This window comes from Typopeltis vanoorti, chromosome 23, assembly GCF_054136105.1.
Source record: "Typopeltis vanoorti isolate ZY-2024b chromosome 23, IOZ_Tvanoo_1.0, whole genome shotgun sequence".
In the NCBI taxonomy this organism is placed as follows: Eukaryota; Metazoa; Arthropoda; class Arachnida; order Uropygi; family Thelyphonidae; genus Typopeltis; species Typopeltis vanoorti.
Window position 1 is genome coordinate 88,907,967 of NC_143571.1, and position 20,731 is coordinate 88,928,697.

Below are 20,731 nucleotides of genomic sequence, written 5' to 3' on the forward strand. Positions count from 1 at the left end.
GAGGAATCCATACTAGTAGTCAGTGATTAGTCGGCTGGTCTACAGATCACTGAGAAGTTGACTGTTGATGACTTTCTCCATTATTTTGGGAGGGATCTAGGTGACGGAGACTGGGTTGACGGCAGAATTTTATCTTCTTTTTTTGGAACAGGTTGGATTTGCATTTGCTTCGATGTATTGAGATAAGTGCCAGTTGAGTATAAAAACTATTGAGGTGATTTGTTTATTCCAATATCTGGGATCTATTTTCGCAAAGAAGATCTCAATCTACCTTTCCTTACCCAGATCACCAAATTAGATCTCGGTTCTTTGTAAAAAAAACTTCTATATCAAAGACGATATAGAAGAGTTGGTACTTTCTTGAGAACAACGTTTGATTAAAATTAGAAATATACTGACCCTACAGGAAGACCATTTAGTATCTAAGTTATTTAATTTATTTTGATGCTATGTAATCTGTTTCTGGTATATACGTTAAAGCAATTTGCTTTGGTTATCTATGCATAATCGGAGTAAAGGAATGACGCCAGGACATCAACTTTATCTTTAGGTACTACTGTAACGTTGGTGCTTCCTGGATGAAAAAGAGGAGGAAGTGCAGGTGAGTAGAATTTCCATCTCCCATGACCATTGTTAGAGATCAGACACAACATCCATTTGGATAGGAGGAAAGCATTCTGCTTTATCCTTTATGAACCCAAATTTCAATTTGTCAATTTGTCAATGGGTGATTTGCATCCGTCACTCGCATAGAGGAGGTGTTCAGATCAGAAGAATTGAAGCAGTAATTTAACATGGGCAGGAATACTTGGTATCTTTGTGCTAACAAAGAAACCAGTTTCGAAGTAGCTGAAGGAAGGACGTTCTGCAAGAGAAAATTGCACAAGAGTGTGATCTCAGTTGCCAGGAGAATAAGTTACAGCTATTGTATATCGGGAAGAAAGCTGGTTAAGACAATGTCAAGGATATTGAGAGAATAGACGATTTGCAAACTATTGCAAATACTTCCACATTTCGTATAGTTTGGGGTGTGGTCTTGGAAAAAGGAAGTCACTTGAAGATTTTGATATTAAGATAACCTAGAAAGATGACGTCGCTATTTGGACAGCTAGAATGATGAAAGTAGAGATGCAGAGTTAAGAAAATGAAGGGATTAGAGTGATTTTACGGCATATGGAGAGCGGTAAATATACCAGATGAAGAATGGGGCAAGAACAGATCAAAACCAGAGGATTCTAAATTTAGCATTTTCTTGCAAATTTTGGATCTCATAAATGCACAGATGCCACTCTCCCTTGTGGCGAAAGCAGTCATACAGAAAGGAAATGTAATTTGCTTTCTGTATATAAATTTCGACACTGGAACTGGACAGTGGTTTGTTATTCCGGTAATTTGGATTTATGTCAATAATACACAGATGTCTGATCTAGATATGTAGATTTGATGATGCACATCATTCATGTTAGTCTTTATGCACCGGGTTGTTGATACAATGAATATGAAAGGTTTTTTTTTAATAGAAATGTTGGCACAATTTGTATATTTTGTTCAAGTTATTAATTTGTTGAATTTAGTTTATGAAAGGGGTTTATTTTTAATCATAGTGACTATTGCTGTTTGTTGCATGGTTCATTTTGACTGTGTAACATATGAAAAGATAGAGTAGGGACATTCAGAGAGAGAGAGAAGACAGACTCTTGAAGATGAGTTCTATAGAGAGAGCGACCCATCCCCTTTCCAATGAGCTGCTTCCAACTACAGGCTCGATCAGGCAAAGAAAGTGGCAGAGGCGACAGCATCCTGACTCGTTACCAACAGGTTTGGGCCCCTGTGCTATCTGGCATCCGGTCTGCTACACTCTTGTACTGCTGTTCGTTCGAAATGGGGAATGTTCGGGAGGATCTTGTAACGGAGGAGGAAGAAACCGGAACAGAACCTCTCTCTCTCTCTCTCTCTCTCTCTCTCTCTCTCTCATTTTAATGTAGTTCTCGCCACGAAAGATTTCTAGTAAAACCTATAGTTCATTCATACCGTGGGTGGGTTTACGTATTTTATCTTTTTGTTAGTTTCATATATTTGTTCTTGAATATGTGTGTATTTATTTTTACATAATCCGAAATCTATGCTATAGAAACCCAACATGACACTTCAGGCCACTTCAGGCCAACAGCAAGCGTGAGGTGTCTCACACTAGAGCAAACTTCTTCTGACACTTAAAATACATTCTCAAGCATTCGTGCCCACGGGATGACTCGAACCAGTAGACTCTTGGTTGAAGAGGATAAGCTAATCACTCGGCCATCCAGGCTGCCATGCATGTGTAACTACAAGGTGTTTCCAAATTATCATATGTATACATTATATAGAAATTTATATTTCATGGACAAGATATACAATTCAAATTTTATTTATCACATTTCCGAGCTAACAGATAACACATCTTTTTACGCAGTGAAGTAATTTTCTCTATCGACCTGGGATCACCATGTGGATGGAAATGACATCTTACATTCATTGGTACTGTTGATGTTGAAAATTGTTACGAAATATTGAGAGATTATGCTGCTTTTCAAGAGAGTGGTATAGTGCACATTATCATACAGCAGCTCGAGATTATTAGTTTCTTTATCATTGGGTAAGTCACATAGGGAGTGCTTTTGAATATACTCCAGGCTCACCAGATTTCATCCCTCTGGAGTTTTCTTTGAGTGGAGATACTTGAAAAGTCATGTTTTCAGTCCCAAACTGCAAACATTGGAGGAAATGGGACGATAATACAACAGGAGGTTGAAATCATTTCGCCTGCCACCCATGTATTCATGCAGAAGATGAGCATTTAAACTAAATTTGTGTTACTGTGAAAACATTGTCTATAACTTACCTTTACAATGCGATAAAAAAGTTAAAATTATGTATATTTTGTTCCTGGAATATAAATTTTTGAATTATGTATATGTGTATCAAACGTTGTAACATATATTTTTGTTTCCAAAATTTTTATAGACGCTTGCTTACCGAATGCGAATATTTGTTTTTTTAAAAAACATTCATATCGTTTTTGTTAAGTAAATTACTTTTTCCCTGTATTACCCAATATAACAAACAGTGTCTGTAAACCTTTTTATTGTGTTTCTTCTTTTCTTTTATTTGTATTTATCTTGCATTCCAGTTAATTGTTTGAAAATAAGGTAATTTCTATTTACCAATTACGACTATAAATAACCCAATACCGACTTTATTGAATTTATTCAGATTGGTTTGTAAATTAAATTATAGAGTCTTTCATTTCGAAATAATTCCGCGTTAGAAGGAATCAACTGTGGCTTTGTTGTGTGTAACATCATAGTTCGTGATTTCGTTGTTATATCGAAAAGTTCTTGAGTTCTTGCCCGAGGACAAGCCTTTAATTTGTTGTTTCTTATTCTTTCATTTCATTCAAGTATTATGAAATATCAGAAAGAAAAAAAACTCTAATATCTGAGATTGGGTGACATGGGAGGTTTAATATAATGTGGCTGGTTTTATGTTTCTTTGTAGTAAGTAAACAGAAAATGTATTGTGTGTGTGTGTGTGTGTGTGTAAAGAGAGAGAGAGATTTCATTTATTTTATTTTTTATTTTCTTTAAACTTCTGTATTATTTTTATTGATGCTAAGAAAATAAATCGATATATCTAGGATGGTACTGTGTATCTAGTCTATTTATAGCATTCCAATGTTTGTTCTTACATCCAAGGAGGTGACAGTAGATTATGAAAGATAGCACTGCTTTATGCATCGATTAATATGCAGACCTGTAACCTTTGAAAATTATTTGAAGTAGAAATAATGGAAGGCTACCTGCGTATCTTACCTAGTACCAACTGGCTCACTTGGCTGACACCAAGTAAGCCAGTTTCATTATGATGGTAGCCAAGTTCTGTAAAATCGTTTTTTCATCTGAAACTTGCAGTTGATGTATGTGGCTAAAGCAGCCATACACAATAGACTTTGTGTGTGTGTGTGTGTGTGTGTGTGTGTGTGTGTGTGTGTGTGTGTGTGTGTGTGTGTGTGTGTGTGTGTGTGTGTGTGTGTGTGTGTGTGTGTGTGTGTGTGTGTGTGTGTGTGTGTGTGTAGAGGGAAAGAAAGAAATTAACAGTCTTATTAAGCGTTATATGAAATCAATTTACTTACAGACACGTCGAATTTAACTTGAGTGTGATTGCTGACTCAACTAGCTATATCCGTGGATGCTAAAAGCAGACTGTTGACCCAGAAATATACAGCCGCAACATAGGCGATGAAAAAAAAAACTATAACGAGAAGATAAAAATGTTATTATCAACTTAACCTTTAGGTTTGTTAATTTATTAAATCACCAGGCAATACATATTAGACGAGGCTTATAGCAAACGCACCAGAGCAGTTATAGGTGTGGCATTTATTATATTGATATTAAGCTAGTAAACAGACTTATAATTCAAATTTAATGCAGGCAAAGCATTTATTTTAATGTCATCTGTCATAGAAACACACGCCATAATCAAACAAAAATTTTATAGAGTGTTTGATCTTCTTAAATGAATATCATTCGACAAAGCTAATCGGGAAAATTAAAATATTCATGAATAAATCTTATGGTAAATATTGTTTACCAGCTTTCTTAAATTTCACTCACTCTTCATTAGTATTAAGACACCGCTTGATTAACCAACAGTTTTATGACTGCATGTTGATATCCACTGATAAATAATCAGTTATCTGAAATTCGCATGTGATTTAAGAACTACTATATAATGTGAAGCAAACCCACAAATATATTTATGATATCTTCCAATTAACGCATCATATAGTGAAAAGAGAATGGGTACCATTAACTGTTGCTTAGAAACTGTGTTCACAAAACCAATGAACACATTTGTAAGATTTTCCTTCATATTTAGCTATCTGTACATGACGTTGCTAAAGCAGCCTGTGCAAATGTCGGCTAGAGGTATTATTTGATGTTTTGTTTATTAATTCTCTGACAGAGTCTCTTGGAGTACTATAATGAGAACATGTCCATATACTGTGTGTCAGAATTTAACAGATTCCTATAATCAGAGGAAGACGAGTCAATGAGTAGTCTAATCATCTGTAGAATGTATGACAAAATCTGAAAAGAAATATAAGATGATGCTTTCCTGGATTAAAGTACTGTTCTTCCTGAGGAGTAAAAAATACCGGGAACTTCATAAAAACACCAATATACACCCCGGAAAATCTCCAGTGTACAGAGGACTATTTCCCTTCAAATATACGCCTATGACTCTCTTTTGTATCTGGAACATGGTAGATGGTTGACTGTGGTCATTTCCGATCATGATTAAGTCTCCCTGGGGCTCCTCTGTGGACTTTTATATTCAACAAGTGCAACACTCTAGCTAAATTTCCCTTGGCGGCAGCATGTCATAGTGTGTCCCATACATACTATGCCCTGTAAAAATGCGAGCGTGGAGTAGTTGGTTGCATGAAAATTCGGACAGTGAAAAATGGATCGATTTTAGGAGGCCTCATAGTGAAGCGAAAATAGAAAAGGGAAGAAGAAAGACGCGCGATATGAAATATTAATGGAGATCTTAAAACTTTCGTGTGGAGTGCTTTTCATAAAAATGTGCATAAAGCTAAGGGGAGAGCTTGAATAATTTTATGTTTGATGAAAGGAGAATTTTCCAGAAAACTTAGCGTTCAGCTTCGGGATCGAATTATTGAAGGCCAGGGAATTGAAACAATTAAAACTGTTTCTCTCTGAATGCAACAGGGATGGCAGCAATCGCCCTTTTACATGCAGGCCGAGGAGTAACTGTCAGCAAAAATAAACAGTTTACTATCGAAGCGTAGTACGCATGCGTGGCAGATTACAAGGTGTACTCAAAATAAAATTACACAACGAGCAGCGTGTCAGGGCTTGGCGAAATAGAATCACGTTCTTAAGTTAGATGGATGCGTACTGATAACGTTCTCTTCCTTTCTCAGTAGCCGATGGAGGCAATCAAGTCATGTAGCCGGGATGCCCTTCGTGATTTTGTTATTATGCATTTCCTTTAGTTAAAATAATGATGTGCTGTCGGCTGCAGTAAATGCGAGATTACGTTCTCATTTTCACGTCGTGTCGCTACTGGAGAGCATTAAAAGCTACTTTCAGAAAGAACTACGGGTAGACAGATGGTGCAGTAGGTGAACCTGCAATTTTTTCTCCCTCATCTCTCATTTTCAGTTCATTTCTTAAGAAACGGGGAAGTTGTTATTAAAATGTTCAATACACCGTAAATAGAGGCACCAGCGGGAAGGCGCTTTTTATGAAGCCGCCTGCAAAGGTGCGAAGTACAACTTTAAGCTGCTTAATCCCCACACAGACAGATGGGTTCAGTGGGAGGACGCAGCATTTGATGGAAGATTTAATAGTAAATTAATCTAGTAGGAAAGCACTCACTGAAGGTGCCCAAACAGGTGCTAAAAGGTTTTCATTAGCAGAGAAGACGATGCGGTAAACGAAATACTTAATGAGAAATTCCTGAGGAAGAGAAAACGAAGAAGAAGAAATGGGACGCGCACAGGGAAGACTCTGAAAAATGGAGAGAGAGAGAGAGTAAGAGGGCAACAGACAGATGGTTACAGATGAGAGAGAGAGAGAGCGAGAGCAAATGAGGTAAGGGAGAGAGAGAAGGTGAAAATAACAGTAATGGGAAAACTAAATGAGGGATTAGAAAAATACAGAAAAAGCAGACGAAGAAATTAATTCTGCATGCAAAATAGAAAGATGAAAAAGGAAAGGCTAAAAATGTATATTCGCATCCATGATAGGGAACAGGAGTTGAAAAAAATTGGAAGATGTGCAATCAGAATAAAATAATTATCTGTGTAAATTCCCAGTATAAGGAAGGGAGATTGGTTAAAGTCTAGCAAAGAAGTAATGCATATGTTAAATTGCATCCATTGCAAAGTCATTGACTAGTTCACTAGTTCTTTCCCAAGTCGATTGCTGAGATTCCCTTGAAAAAAAGAAAAAAAAAAAGGATCACCTTCGACAAATACCTTTTGTGAGCAAGATCAAGGTAGATAGGTCCGAATCCGTAATGCCTGTTCCACATATTTAAAAGAATACCAGAAAGCTGATAAAATTAGAAATAACTAAAATGAAATGGAAGATGAAAACACATAGAAGACAATGAGAAACTGTAAAACAGAGAATGCTACTCTTAAAATTACTACTGAGAACAACCGACACCAATTAAGCATCGTTTCATGCTCTCACTGTACAGGGTGAACAAAATTAAAGTATCCCTGTTTAAGGCCTTGTGGGACGCCATCCATTGATCCAAATGTTTGGAAACTTTGCAGGAATACATTATACCTCATGCGGAAGCGATATCTGAGGAGAAAAAAGTTTCAATAGTTACTACTAGGAGGCGTTCTAAACATCAAATGCATATCACGCAATTCAGCAGGTGCCAGGAGGGTTAAAAAGATCGACACGGGATTTTTTTCCCTTCATTCTGTTGTTAATATCGTCCACAGTGACGGCACTAACCTTGCTCTAACGTGTTTTGCTTGTGAAGCTGTACCTACCCAAACAATTGCAATGCTGTTCTTGCACTCTGCGAATTTCGTCTCCTGAACAAATGTTGCAAGGTTCACTATCTCCATGTGCGCTGCGACGAATAATTAGTCATTTTGAAGCAACCGGATCGTTGAAAGTTAGACCTAGCAGAGGTCGCAAACCAATCAGTTAACAACAAGTGAATAAAGTTGCTACTGCCGTTGTGTAGCAGTCAATGAATAACAGAGTTGGTTCCTGCAGTGCACGTGCTGTATCAAGGCACATGAATGTGGCTTACACAACTGCCTGGAAAATTCTACGGAAAATTCTGCATTTCTACTAATTCAAGATAACTCTAATATAGGAGTTGCAAAGACTTAGAAAGTCGACTGGCATTCGCTTTAACATTCCTTGCTCGAGTGGAGTTGGACGCTGTTGGGATGTGGATGATTTCGTGGGGAGATGAGGCTCACTTTCACCTGAACGGAGCTCTGAATACCCACAATTACCGGGTATGGGCTTTGGAAAATCTACACATAATCCGCATGCAACAATCCAACAAATTCCCTTTCAGTCACCCAAAGTTACTATCTGGTGTGGGTTTACAGCTTCGTTTACCATTCTTCATTGAGGACATTTGCCAGTCGGGTCCTGTGAGCTGCTCAGTGACGGGTATCGCGATATGATAAATAATTTTATTGTGCCACAGCTAAAACAGTGCCTGTGAATGAATTCATTCATTTTCATTATGGAAGCCAGAGTGATAAGTCATGCGTTTCCCACTGCATGGCCGCCAAGTTCACCTGATTTGACCCCTTGTAACTTCTGTCTATGGGGATTTCTCAAAGAGAGAGTTTATCAGGATCATCCTGATAACTCTGAAATTCAGATTAACACAGAACGTGCCCAATATCAGACCAGCTGCGTTCTGCCGTTGAACACACTGTGCAAAGGATGCAGAGGAACACCGGAATGGACAGTACATTAAACAGTACAGCCCATAATATGGAAGTGAATAAAAATGTGGTATTTATGCTTGTGTCGTTTTTTGTTCTTACCACACACACACACACACACACACAAATTTTACTACATCTATATTCAGTACATCACACAGCGCTCCTGCTGGTGAATTTTGCAATTGTCACCCAGATATTGCTTCTTTGTGGCGCGTGATGTATTCCTCTAAAGTTTCTCAGCATTTGGATCATTGGGTGACGCTCCACAAGGCATTCATCAGGCATACTTTAACTATGACTACCCTGTATATACAATATACACATATATATTATAGCTTTATTATTACATTAACTAATGTATATTCATTTCTGTTATGAAATTAAAATATTAAAATAAGTCCTGAGTTGTTCATTTGGTGTGAATATTATTGATAGCGCAATAGATTCCTAAGGGGGGGGGGGGTATACACTATCTTGTGTATAAAGGTGACTTTCATATATCACGTTTATATACAAGGTCATATATAAAGTACTAAAAACGAATTATGTGTCGCTCCTCCTTCTGATACTTTCTGCAGAGAGTGCCGTAATCTAAGTTCGAGTATCATTACCTCCAGATGTCTAGATCTTTTAACATTTCTTTAACGTTTTTTGATAAATTTTAACTTCGAAAATCTTTATTTGCTAGATACTTGAAGCTCACCCGGTATGAAGAGCTGCTTGTAACAGGTACAGAGCGCTGTATCACTATCAGAATATAAGGACATTTTTCTATTGGCGACCTGCAGCAACAAGGAACGTCTTGAAACGATTTATCATTGCTGCCGCAGAAGCACATTTTTTATGGGAATTTCACCCACGAAAGGCCGAAAATTCACTAACGCCTCTCTTCATTCCCCAAAGGGAGTAGGAGGCAGCTTAACGCCACTGTTAGCCAGTTCAGAGACACATAGCTTGAACTATCAAAGATTTTAAACTGTATCCGATGAAGAAAGTACGGCAGATAGCTACCGCCATCATGTGGTGCCCACGCGAATCTGAAATCGTACGGGTTCAACGGTTTATTTTCTTCAATGAAGGATTAAAAATACTGAGTTTCCGGAAGTAAACCCTACTTGTTTATGACAGAGATCGACCAGGTCAGAAAGTGGTCCAAGAATGGCTTAGAAAAAGTTCCTGAGTCCGTAACTGGAATTTAATTTAGAAGGCAACGCTTTTTCTTTGGGCGGAGTCGAGGTATACATAAAAATGTGTGTGTGTGTGTGTGTGTGTGTGTGTGTGTGTGTGTGTGTGTGTGTGTGTGTGTGTGTGTGTGTGTGTGTGTGTGTGTGTGTGTGTGTGTGTGTGTGTGTGTGTGTGTGTGTGAGAGAGAGAGAGAGAGAGAGAGAGATACACTAACACCTTTAGTTAGTTCTGGAAACACTTTTTTCTAAACCTAGTGCAATTTTTAAACAACTTCAGGCCTCTTAAATGCAGACTGTTGGTCTTGAACCAAGCGAGGAAAATTCAATATTACCAGTGAGCGAAATAACTGTAATTGCCATGACACCACTCTTGTAGATTGAAGATTATAATTTTCATGAACTTCTTTGAATTCCAATCCAATATTCTAAGTATTACCACTGGGGATAGATAAAGGGCAATCCTACTTTGGAAACCAACGTGTTTTTGTGTCAGTTAAGGCTCCACAATAAACAACAGGATTGTGTTACATTGGAGGATGAAAATCGTTCACTTTTAGGAAACATTTTACAGCGAGATTAACGGGATGTAAAGCGAAAAGCTTCTGGGCCGCCAAGTTGACATTATTTAAATAATACTATCGTGTGTTTGACCGCGATTCTTTATCAAGTCTCATCATACCCTTTATTTTTTTTTCTAATGTAATTATTTTAGCTCTTTCATCAATATTACGATAAATCGGGTTGTTTGGTAATCAAAGTAATCAAGAGGTCGTATTCAAGACCGGAATTATGTATATCCTTCCGTCCTGTTATTATCGGGAGTTCATTGGTTTAGGAGATTTTTTGTTTCATTTGGTGAGGTTTAATGCCCTTTAAAGGAGAAATAATGCCGTTACCTCTCCGCCATGTTTGTAACACCAGTTCTTCACCATCGATCGTGTTTTCCATGGTACTTCTTGTGTCCACCAATTGTCCGCACACAATTTTCTTCATGCACCGCTGAATGATTCTCTGATGCGCGTGCAGTTAACATATTGCAGTTTTCAGATAGTTATCGGCGTTTAAAAATTCGTAACAATCACTCACCAACTGCAGCAGGGGTAGTGCTATTGCTTTTGCTTTTTCAGAAACTCTCGCATACACAAAGGGCGATCTCTCTAGCACGCACTTATACAATATTCATAATGCTGGTTCAATAGTCCCGCAGCGATGGCAAAAACATCAGAATTAAAGTGTAATATTGGAACCACTTGAATATGGTTTAATGTTAACATTCAGACATGGATTGTATTGATTGGAGAGGCGATGATTGTCTTTCCGGAAGAATTTCTTAGGCTGGCGGCTAAACGAATAACTTACTACCTACTTTAAACACGACGGCTGTTAGGAATATTTGGAAATTGCACGTTGGAAATTTTGGAATGCTCAGAGAGGATACCAAAAGCATCCGATGGTAAATCTTTTTTTTTTTTTGGTGATTTTTGACAGGTGAGACCTTGTGTTGCCAAAAATATTTATTTCCAAACGATTTGATGAAAGTGTGAAGACCCTGAGTAGTTGGACAGACGGATGCGTACTTCTGTGGACTCGAGTAGTTAATTTTGAGATTATATTATCAAGCAGGTGTTTACCCAGTACTTGTGTCTTTTAGGGAACCTTTGGTTTATGTCAATGCCAAGAAGAAGCACCTAGAAAAGAAGGCATATTTGAAATCCATTCATCTCTACAGCGGAGATGAATAGTTCTTCGGGACAGGTCATTTTCCAATTCGATTTTAATGGAATTCCTACGCACGAAAAGTTGAAAACCTATAGCACATTCAGTGCTGCGGAGTAGATAATATAAAAACTGTACTCTTGAGCTAAATACAGTAATTTTTTCAAGCCACCTTTCATTAATCAAGTTGGTGTTCGTACATCAAACGAGAAAATCATTTAGTACCTAATAAAACTAATGATCTGGAAGTGGTCAATGCCCATACGAATTTACTGGACTCATGTCTCAATGCGTCCATATTGGCATTGTATATCTGAGTATAATACAATTTCTGTATTCTTCTTGCTTCCGGTTTTCTCATTAAGTCATCATTACATTAAACACATTATTTTCCTTATTACTCTCATTACACAGGCATGATAAAGCTAAAATAAACAATTTTTCATTATCAGTATTGAAACAAAATGTGAAAGGAATAAGGCACTGATGAGACTTTCTCATTTATAGCCAATTGAAAACTACATTTTTCTGCGATACATATATACAGGTGGTTCAAAATTCCACTTACAAACTTTGACGGGAGGGAGGTAGACAACATCAAAATCAACCATATTCACTTAAAAAGGCATGACCGGAAACGCCACCGGAAGGTACTAACAGGGCCACAACGATACAGAAATAACACGAGGCAGTAAGTAGTGTAAACCAACTTTATACATAATATGGTAAACGAGGTGCATCTCTGCCATCTCAGCGTTCGTAAAACGACGCATGTTCTTCGTACGACGTCGAACGCTTGAATGAGAAAGCCCTAATTGATCATCTGGAGAGCTAGCGAACAGCGCCACCTATCACTTTCGGGTGTTCGTTTCCGGTCATGCTTTCCTATGTGAATATGGTTGATTTTGATGTTCTCTACCTCCCCTCAAAGTTTGTACGTGGAATTTTGAACCACCTTATATATATATATATATATGAAAAGTGTTTTACCTTGGGTATAATATATGTTGAAGATACTAAGTAATGTTATAACCTTGGTTTCAATCCTTTTTCCCAAGTAAGCAAACAAGTAAGTCAAGTTTGCGCCTGAACGTGGTTCAAGACTTACTAAAGTCTTGAACCACGTGTGCAACACCAAGGCAACTCGTGGTAAATATGGATTAAGTTCTGATCACTTTCTTACTAAAGAAAGTGATCAGAACTTAATCCATGTTTAACACGAGTTGCCTTGGTGTTGCACACCACCACAAGTCTTGAACCACGTTCAGGCGCAAACTTCACTTACTTGCTTGTTTACTTGAGAAAAAGGATTAAAACCAAGGTTATAAAATTACTTGGTATCTTTAACACATACATATATATACTAGTAGTGTGTTATACCATTAAAACCTTACAATTATTCAATTATTCTCGGTTTCAGTCATTAAATTCTCTTATATATATATATATATATATAAGAGAATTTAATGAGAACTATATATATATATATATATATATATATATATATATATATATATATATATATATATATATATATATATATATATATATATATATATATATATATATATATATATATATATATATATATACCATAATGCATATATATTGAATATACAGTTGCAGCATCATACTGAATGTGATATAATCCACAAAGTGGATTTTCACACTTTGACGTCAGCAGACAGCTGAAGAAGACGAAGAAATGGTCGAGACAGGCATAAAATAGAAACAAGTACAACGCCAAAAATGCTTTAAATAACCAACTTAAACTCGTATGGAAGTCTTCCCGATACATTTCTTGCGCAAATAGCCAATGTGGATGAAGACTAGTGCGGTCGTTGCGAGTGGAAGGCGTCAGTGATCCGGTGCCAGTAAATACCTTCCCTGATCCCTCTTTCCCGTTTGTCGCCATATTTCTTCCTTTATTGTTAACAAGGACTTTGAGAGCGCTCATCAAACTGCCAGCGTCCCGCACCTCTATTTCCGAAGACGCGTACACCAATTATTGGTTGATCCTGAGGCATGCTACGTTTAATGACGTCTGGACAGTAGCGGAATTATAACTCCGCTTGCTTTTTTCACAGGGCTCCGTAAAAGTGACACAATTTCTGGATGGCAAAATACAGAGACGTCTGAAGGAGCAGGTAGGTGATTCGCTTTGATGTCTTCTGCTAATCCTTTACTCTTTCCGGAGTAATACTTTCCTATCGAAGTTGTTTTAATTTATTTGCTGCAGGCAAATGCTGCAGGAAACAAGAAATAACTTTTCGTATTAAACAACAGAAAATGTTTTGCTTTCTTAGCGGGTTCTTACTCATTAATACTTTACCAAAGTATTAAAACAGCATCGCCGTCCATCTTTTATATAAATGCTACACATTAGTGATGCAGCCAGCCAGTACGTGACACTAATAAACGGATTCTTCTTGGCGCAGTCGTTGAAGATGAGAGATGTGATTTAAAGAAGGTAAGTGGAAGTCGTCCAACAGAACAACAACATAAGAAAACAATAAATAATATGCTATCTTCGTGGCCTTTGCTCCCTCGATTTCCATTACCACCAAATAGTTCATTTCAATGGAACAGTCTCTGACTATGGTAATGCTCACTAAGATAACAATGGTATTCTACGCCTATCTCCACATAACATTCTGCTTATCCATGCATGGCAAATGACAACTGGTTGCTTCTTAAGCGACTGTACTGCAATTTATGTTATTAATATAGTTGTTATCGAAAGAAATGGCTAATTTCTCTTTTCATTTATTTTTAATTACGTACAAATACGCCCTAACTTATATAAATCCAAGTGTTGTTTTCTGTGCCGCATGAGTGTTCTTAAGAAGACTTCTGAAAAACATGGCCGCCAAATGAATGACCATTTCATGACCTAACTTCCACGTTGCTTTTTAATATATCTGAGTGGGGAAAAACAGGAAAACAAGTAAACAGCATTATTGACTCCCAGGAATATTTAAAATACGTGATAGTAGTGTGGGAAGACTGAATGGTTTTTAAAAAGTTAAATACACTGTGAAGAAATCGCTAAAAATTTCGTATGTTGGATGAGGGTCATGAGAAAATTCGATAACAAGCCATATATGTTTCTATTTTAACAAATAGAACCTGTATGTTCATTTTACCCTTTTTTATCTGTTCTCATAATTTTACTAGTAAAATAAGAGGAGCTTTTAGGTCAAATCATTTGATTCCCTCCTGGTTGTAACCAGAATATGCGAATGAACTCGTTCTGGCAAAGATTTTAATGTTTATTCTTTTTTAATTTGGAAATATCTTTTTCCACAAAAATAGCTGTTTTGCAAGCATTTCCAAGTACACAAACCAGCCGATAAACACACGACTTTACATACATACATACTCTAATGCTTCCTTGATTTGTCTCCTGAATTATAAGCCAATTCAGGTATGATACTTTTACGTCCTCTGGTCTTTCTTTAGCATTCAAACAATTTAAAACTCCAAAGCTATATAGAGTGTCATTCCTTTATGCCTTTCTCATCCTTCTCTAATATATTCCCTTTGAAAGTTTATTCATTCAGTTTTTCATTCGCACTCAATTAAAAATCATCACTTAAACGAATTAAGTTGTATAATTATTTAAATAATTAGAAAGAATCCAGATCAATCCTACTTCATTTATCCAAAAAGAATCCGCTCAAATATATTTTAAAATGGTGTAAAACAAAAAAAAGCCTTTTAGTTACAGTAGCCCACACTGACTAGAAAAAAGTTTTTTCTGCCTTTTCCAACTTATTCCGGAGTTAGAAGGTCTTTGACAAGCAATACGTTTCCTCCTTTCTTCCAATCGAAATTAGATTTTTAATCCCACATCTCAGAAGACGCCAATATCTCAAACCATAATACCAGTTGAGGTTCGAAAAAACAAGAGGGAAGCATCTGCCTACCGTACTTTTGAAGTCATCACTGGTATATCATGAACTCAGCTATGTGACAGCTCCCTACTGAGTTCTCCTACACCGCCAAAATCTGAGTTCGGCCTAATAGTGTATACTCTCATTTGGATAACAAACGATGCAAGAGTAATATTTATTTATGACTAATGCTAATTTTCAGCTGCTTCTGTAAATGGACCCTGCATCCAAATACTTGTTTCTGTTGTGAGCGCTAATTCCCAGCCACAAATTTCGGATCAACTCAGATATGGAAAATTGTTCCTGCTTATGAGAACTTTCCCCAAGCTTCATTCAAATTCTGAATCCTGTTGGTTACTGGACAGCCAGAGCGACTGATGATTTATCTCTAATGACTGTAATGACAGTAAAATTTTATTTTTCTTAAATTTTTTTCATTCATTGTTGCTACATTTGTGCTATGGAACGAACTTTTTCCTCCAGAATCAAACATTAACGCCTAAAGTTCTCCAAAAAGAGCCTGCATAGCTCAGTCGGTATCGACGAAGCCCTTTGGTCGGAAAGATCTGGGTTCGATCCCCGTCAGTGACGTGAGGAACCTTTATCTGTCACTTTCGACAACAGGTGAGTTAGCTGGTCTCATACGGAGGTAGGGGTTTTTTTCCCACCTGGAAACTCGGGTTTTTGTTCTCCAGAGCAGGCAAACTGCCCTGTGAACTCACATTGATTACAGTCGTGAATGCCTCCCAGCCATATGCCGAGTCCCGAGACCGGATAAAATTGGGGAATGGTGAACTCTCTGTAAAAATCTCACCAAGAATACTTTGTGGGTAATGCCTGAAAAGTCACCTACGGTCGGAAACGACTGAAAAGAAAACCAGATTGTTCAAAAGAATTCACCACCTCGCTTTGTATGACTCTTGATCAATCCACTGCTATAGTGCACTATAGGTAAACTGAAATTTTAAAATGGGATTAATTACTCTGCAGAAAAGTATCCGTGATCTACAGAATTACTGGAAATATGAAACGAAAATGTAACTTCTTAAAATAGAATAAGTTCAGTTGTAAGAACATATAAAAGTACTTAAAAGTGAAAGTTATAAAATTCATAAATATGTTAAAACACCAAACCAATATATTTCGTCACATCGTCTACATATCCACGTGCTCAGAAATATTGCTGGGCAGCAGTATAAGCAATCGATTGTTTTCTGAACTCCATACGTGTGTTGCAATATTCTATAAAATGACAGCTGTTACAATTTTCAAATAGCACGGTTTCGTGCTGTATTCGACACCATCAGGCGAATGCCAGGAGAAATTTTCAGTTGCTGCTGTACTACGACTGAGGGGAGACGGAAATGAGCAAAAGTGTGATCCACATGTTAATTCCGGGGTGGTTTCTAACGTAATTAAGTGGGCTCGCTCGAGGTGAATTACACTGTTTACCCAAACAAATTATTATTTTTTTCCCTAATCTTCATTCTACTCGCGCTGTTTTTTTTCTGTTCATTTTCACCTCAAGCTGTTCCGAAAAGCCTCAGTATGTTTTTTCCTTCCAATATGCTTCTCTCAGGAAATTAGAACGCACCTGACTTTGCCGATACTCGGCCACCAAGAAGATTAACTTTTTTTCCTCTCTTTTAATCTTAAAATATTTCTAGTGTTTTTCTTAGTTTAGAAAAGTCTCAATAGGGAAGCTTCAGCGATCCGTGTTTGAAATGGGAATTCTCTTGATCATCTACTTCTAGGTTTCTCTTTTCCTTCTCTTGTTACGTGCATCGTAGCCCTCTGGGACGGGATCAGTTAGACACACCAACGCCATTGACTTAACTCGTGCAAAAAATGCGAAGGAAAAACAAAAAACACGTACTAATTTCATCAAATTTCTTTATTGCCAACTTTTTCCCCTCCTGATAAACATTGCAAGTATTGTTTAGACACCTAGCGGTATAAGAACAAACTATATTTCTATGTTGTGTTGCAATTTGGAAAACTGCAAAACTGAACATGTCTAAATTGTACTTTATATAAAATAATTAAAGAGATAAGCTTCTTTTGTGTTTGAAAATATAAAACAATATATTATGCACCGCCATACAACCATAAAGCTGCTTTTAGAAGAGACAACAGACGTACTAGGAAAATATGGTTTCTGAAATCAATCAATTAAAAAAAAATAACCAAACTTCAAGTTACAAATTAATTAGCATGCAGCATGGACGTAATCAGAACAAAATTGATGACACACGGATCCAAAAAAAATTAATAAAGAGACCCATTATCTGTAATCAAAAGATATGGTTCGTCATAAAAATAAAGTCTCTTTGACCTCATAGGTGATGTTTAACATTTCTTCAGCCATCACCCGCTTGTATTTTTTGCTTCTAATTAGAGATTTTTATCTTCGTTCAAATAGTAATCCTCACTGGAAGTGATTAATGAATAAAGTTCGCTGTGTAGTTAGTGGTCCGCTAACCTCCCCATGTTGAACAAATTGTCCTGTCTAATTAGGTTTTGAAAGCAATTTATATTAATGGAAATCGAATGAAATAGATGCGCACGTGTCGGGCAGGGAGGGAAATGGAATCGAACTAGCTGCGAATATGGTAAATAAACACAGGACACCTCTGGTATCGCATTGACCGACGTCAATAATGTAAATTGGGTCCTGTAATTAAGTCGTTATTCTAAGCCATATAAGGATGTTTGGAGAAAGGGGAAAAGAGAAAGTCTCTCTCTTAGGGATAGAGCGATGAAAGGCCAAGAGAAGGCAGTGCAGCATTGCGACGTCCACGGTAATGAAATACAGTAAGAATTTTCTGAGCTCTGATATTTGCTTGGTGATAGTCAGTGGGAAGAGAAAGAGTTCGCATTGAGAATTCAGTTTTCAGTTTTAAATAGATTACCGACAATATACAGGGTGTTCGGGATAAATTTGACATATTTATAATTAATTATATTTTTCCGTAAGTTACATGTATTAACACACACTTCTCTTCATTTAAAAGTTTGGACCCTTCTTCATTCATATACAAGATGTCAGAAAGGATGGATAGCTGGAACCCACCTGAATCATGGAAGAGAATAACTTGTATCATGATGATTCGTGCCCGCCATCAAAATAAGGATATTACGACTGCTGCCCAATGCTCCCTGAATACAGTAAAAACAATCAGGCATGAACTAGAGACTTGCAATGGTGACTACGAGGATGTAGCAAGAAGAAAGATCCCTAGCAGACGATCTGATTGCGTTCGTACAGCAGAATTCCTCGCAAATCTGCAGGAACAGGTGTTGAAGAACCCTGGCATTGGAATTCGGGCTTTGTTCGTGGAGTTGCTAACTGTAGTCAAGCCCTGGATAACAAGGGTAGCCAATGGTAGGCCGTATGTATGGCAGCAGGATTCGGCCCCTTGCCACACCTCTGGGAAAAGTCAAAAATGGTTGTCTGAAAATTTCTACGACTTCACCAGTCCAGTTTGGCCTCCAAACTCCCCAGACCTTAACCCCATGGATTATTTTGTATGGGGCGCAGTTGAAAAAGACACCAATCGCACTTCCAGTAATACAAAAGCCCAGTTAATGGATAAAATTAAAACAGTTTTTGCGGCCCTTCCCAGGGAGACTGTAGCATCAGCTTGTTCGAGGTTCCGAAGCAGAATTGAAGCTGTGATCGATGCTAATGGTGGTTATTTTGAGTAAATCTTGTTGATAGTATTGTAATTAACTCTGCCTGTAATGTTTTTTTGTCAATTCATTAAATTTAATAGATACAAAGAAGATTTTCTTTTTCCTTACGAAACTGTCAAATTTATCCCGAACACCCTGTATATATATAGGGAACATCTCTGTTTTTTGCGATCTTATCATAATATGACAAATAAGTGTCCGAAGAATTGAACAAATCGTGTACCATTGAGAAAATTCTAAACACAATTACAACCTACGAAAACAAAAAATTATATTAGCTATTATTACACGACTAAGTTGGGTTTCCTGACGTCATTATTTTGTCTGTTGGTCAATTTAATATCAACATTTTATTTTTCATAGGGAGCTTGTACAAGCAAAAAACTAAAGTGTGTGTGTGACTAAACAACCATTACACAGTAACATAAACATTGATATACACAATACTAGGATCTAGGTTTTTAGCGCAACGTTCCACGTGTCCTAAGAGCTAGACTAATGCTAAATAGGTTTATAAGTTTTACTATAGTCATCAAATAGGGATATTTTTCTAACCGATTTTTCAGGCAGTTTTCGAAATCTTTAGAACGATGAAGTAAAACTTTTACCACAAAAATAAAAAATTTAATCAGTAGAAGAGTCGTATCATTAAATACGAGTACGAGTACGAGTATTAGAGGTCTTTTTTTTTTAATGTTGTGCCCGTATACGAGAGGTTGGCTGATAAACGTATACAATGTTAGTAACGTATATGAGTAATCTTTTTTCCCGAATGTATTGTGAATTGTGAATGCTAAGAAGCCCTCGACTCCAGAAGAATTAATGTAATAATTTAACCTGAAACCCGATTTGTCGCGTTTTTGAGGATCCCCCTGGCGAGGGAATTAAAATAAGTGGTTCCACGATAGTTTATTCTTCGCCATATTAGAGTTATCCAGATAACTGAAAATGGTTAACACAGAGGGATATGGATTTTTTTTATTTGTTTTCAAGACAGTTTCGTAGACATGGCCCAGAACCCCTTTCCACTTTTCTTAAAGTTTACAAGAGATGAGATATTGTTGATATAAAAGGAAATGGTGCCTTTCAAAAGTGAATGCCACATAAAATTTTACCATGGAAAAACAGGAGATGTGTCTTTAATATCACACCTCATGCAGTTGACGTGATTGTAAACAAGCGTGTCAGGAATCGTATTATTCCTAAACGGATTAATATAAAGGTAGAGCATATCAAACACTCCAAACTTCGGCAGGATTTTTTGGAAAGGCTTAAAGAGAATGAAAAGCTGAAGAACGAGGCAAAAGAAAATTCAATCAAAATCAGTTGTAAAAGAGAGCCAGCCCAACCTAGGGGTGTCCACTTTGTTAGAACCAAGAAAAATGAACCTCAAGTGCTGGAACCAATTCCATATGAATTTATTTCCTAAGCTATATTTAAATGCTGTATAAATAAAGGAGTATTAGAGTTTGGTTTAGACTCATGAGATGGCAGCAACTGTCTGCCATACTCTTTCCCCGATGCTTTTAAAATCATTAATAAGCTTTTGGTGACAGCTAAGGCTGGAGTATGATCATTCCTCCTCTTCCATTTATGAAAAAAAAAGTTCGACTAAAAGAGCTCCTCCTACCCCTTTGGAGAATACAATGAGTTACAAGAATTTATTAATATTGAGAAATATGATTGAATAATGACTTTGTAAGAATGCAAAATCTATTCTTATA

The 20,731-nt window shown here is 37.1% G+C and overlaps 1 protein-coding gene and 1 pseudogene across 1 annotated transcript in view; both read left to right on the plus strand.

Annotated features, from left to right (window-relative positions):
• LOC150094046 (uncharacterized) overlaps nucleotides 1-20,731 on the plus strand; it is a 430,703-nt gene that overhangs the window by 209,748 nt on the left and 200,224 nt on the right. The gene's annotated exons all lie outside the window — the stretch shown is intronic.
• LOC150094047 (large ribosomal subunit protein eL21 pseudogene) lies at nucleotides 19,956-20,436 on the plus strand (annotated as a pseudogene).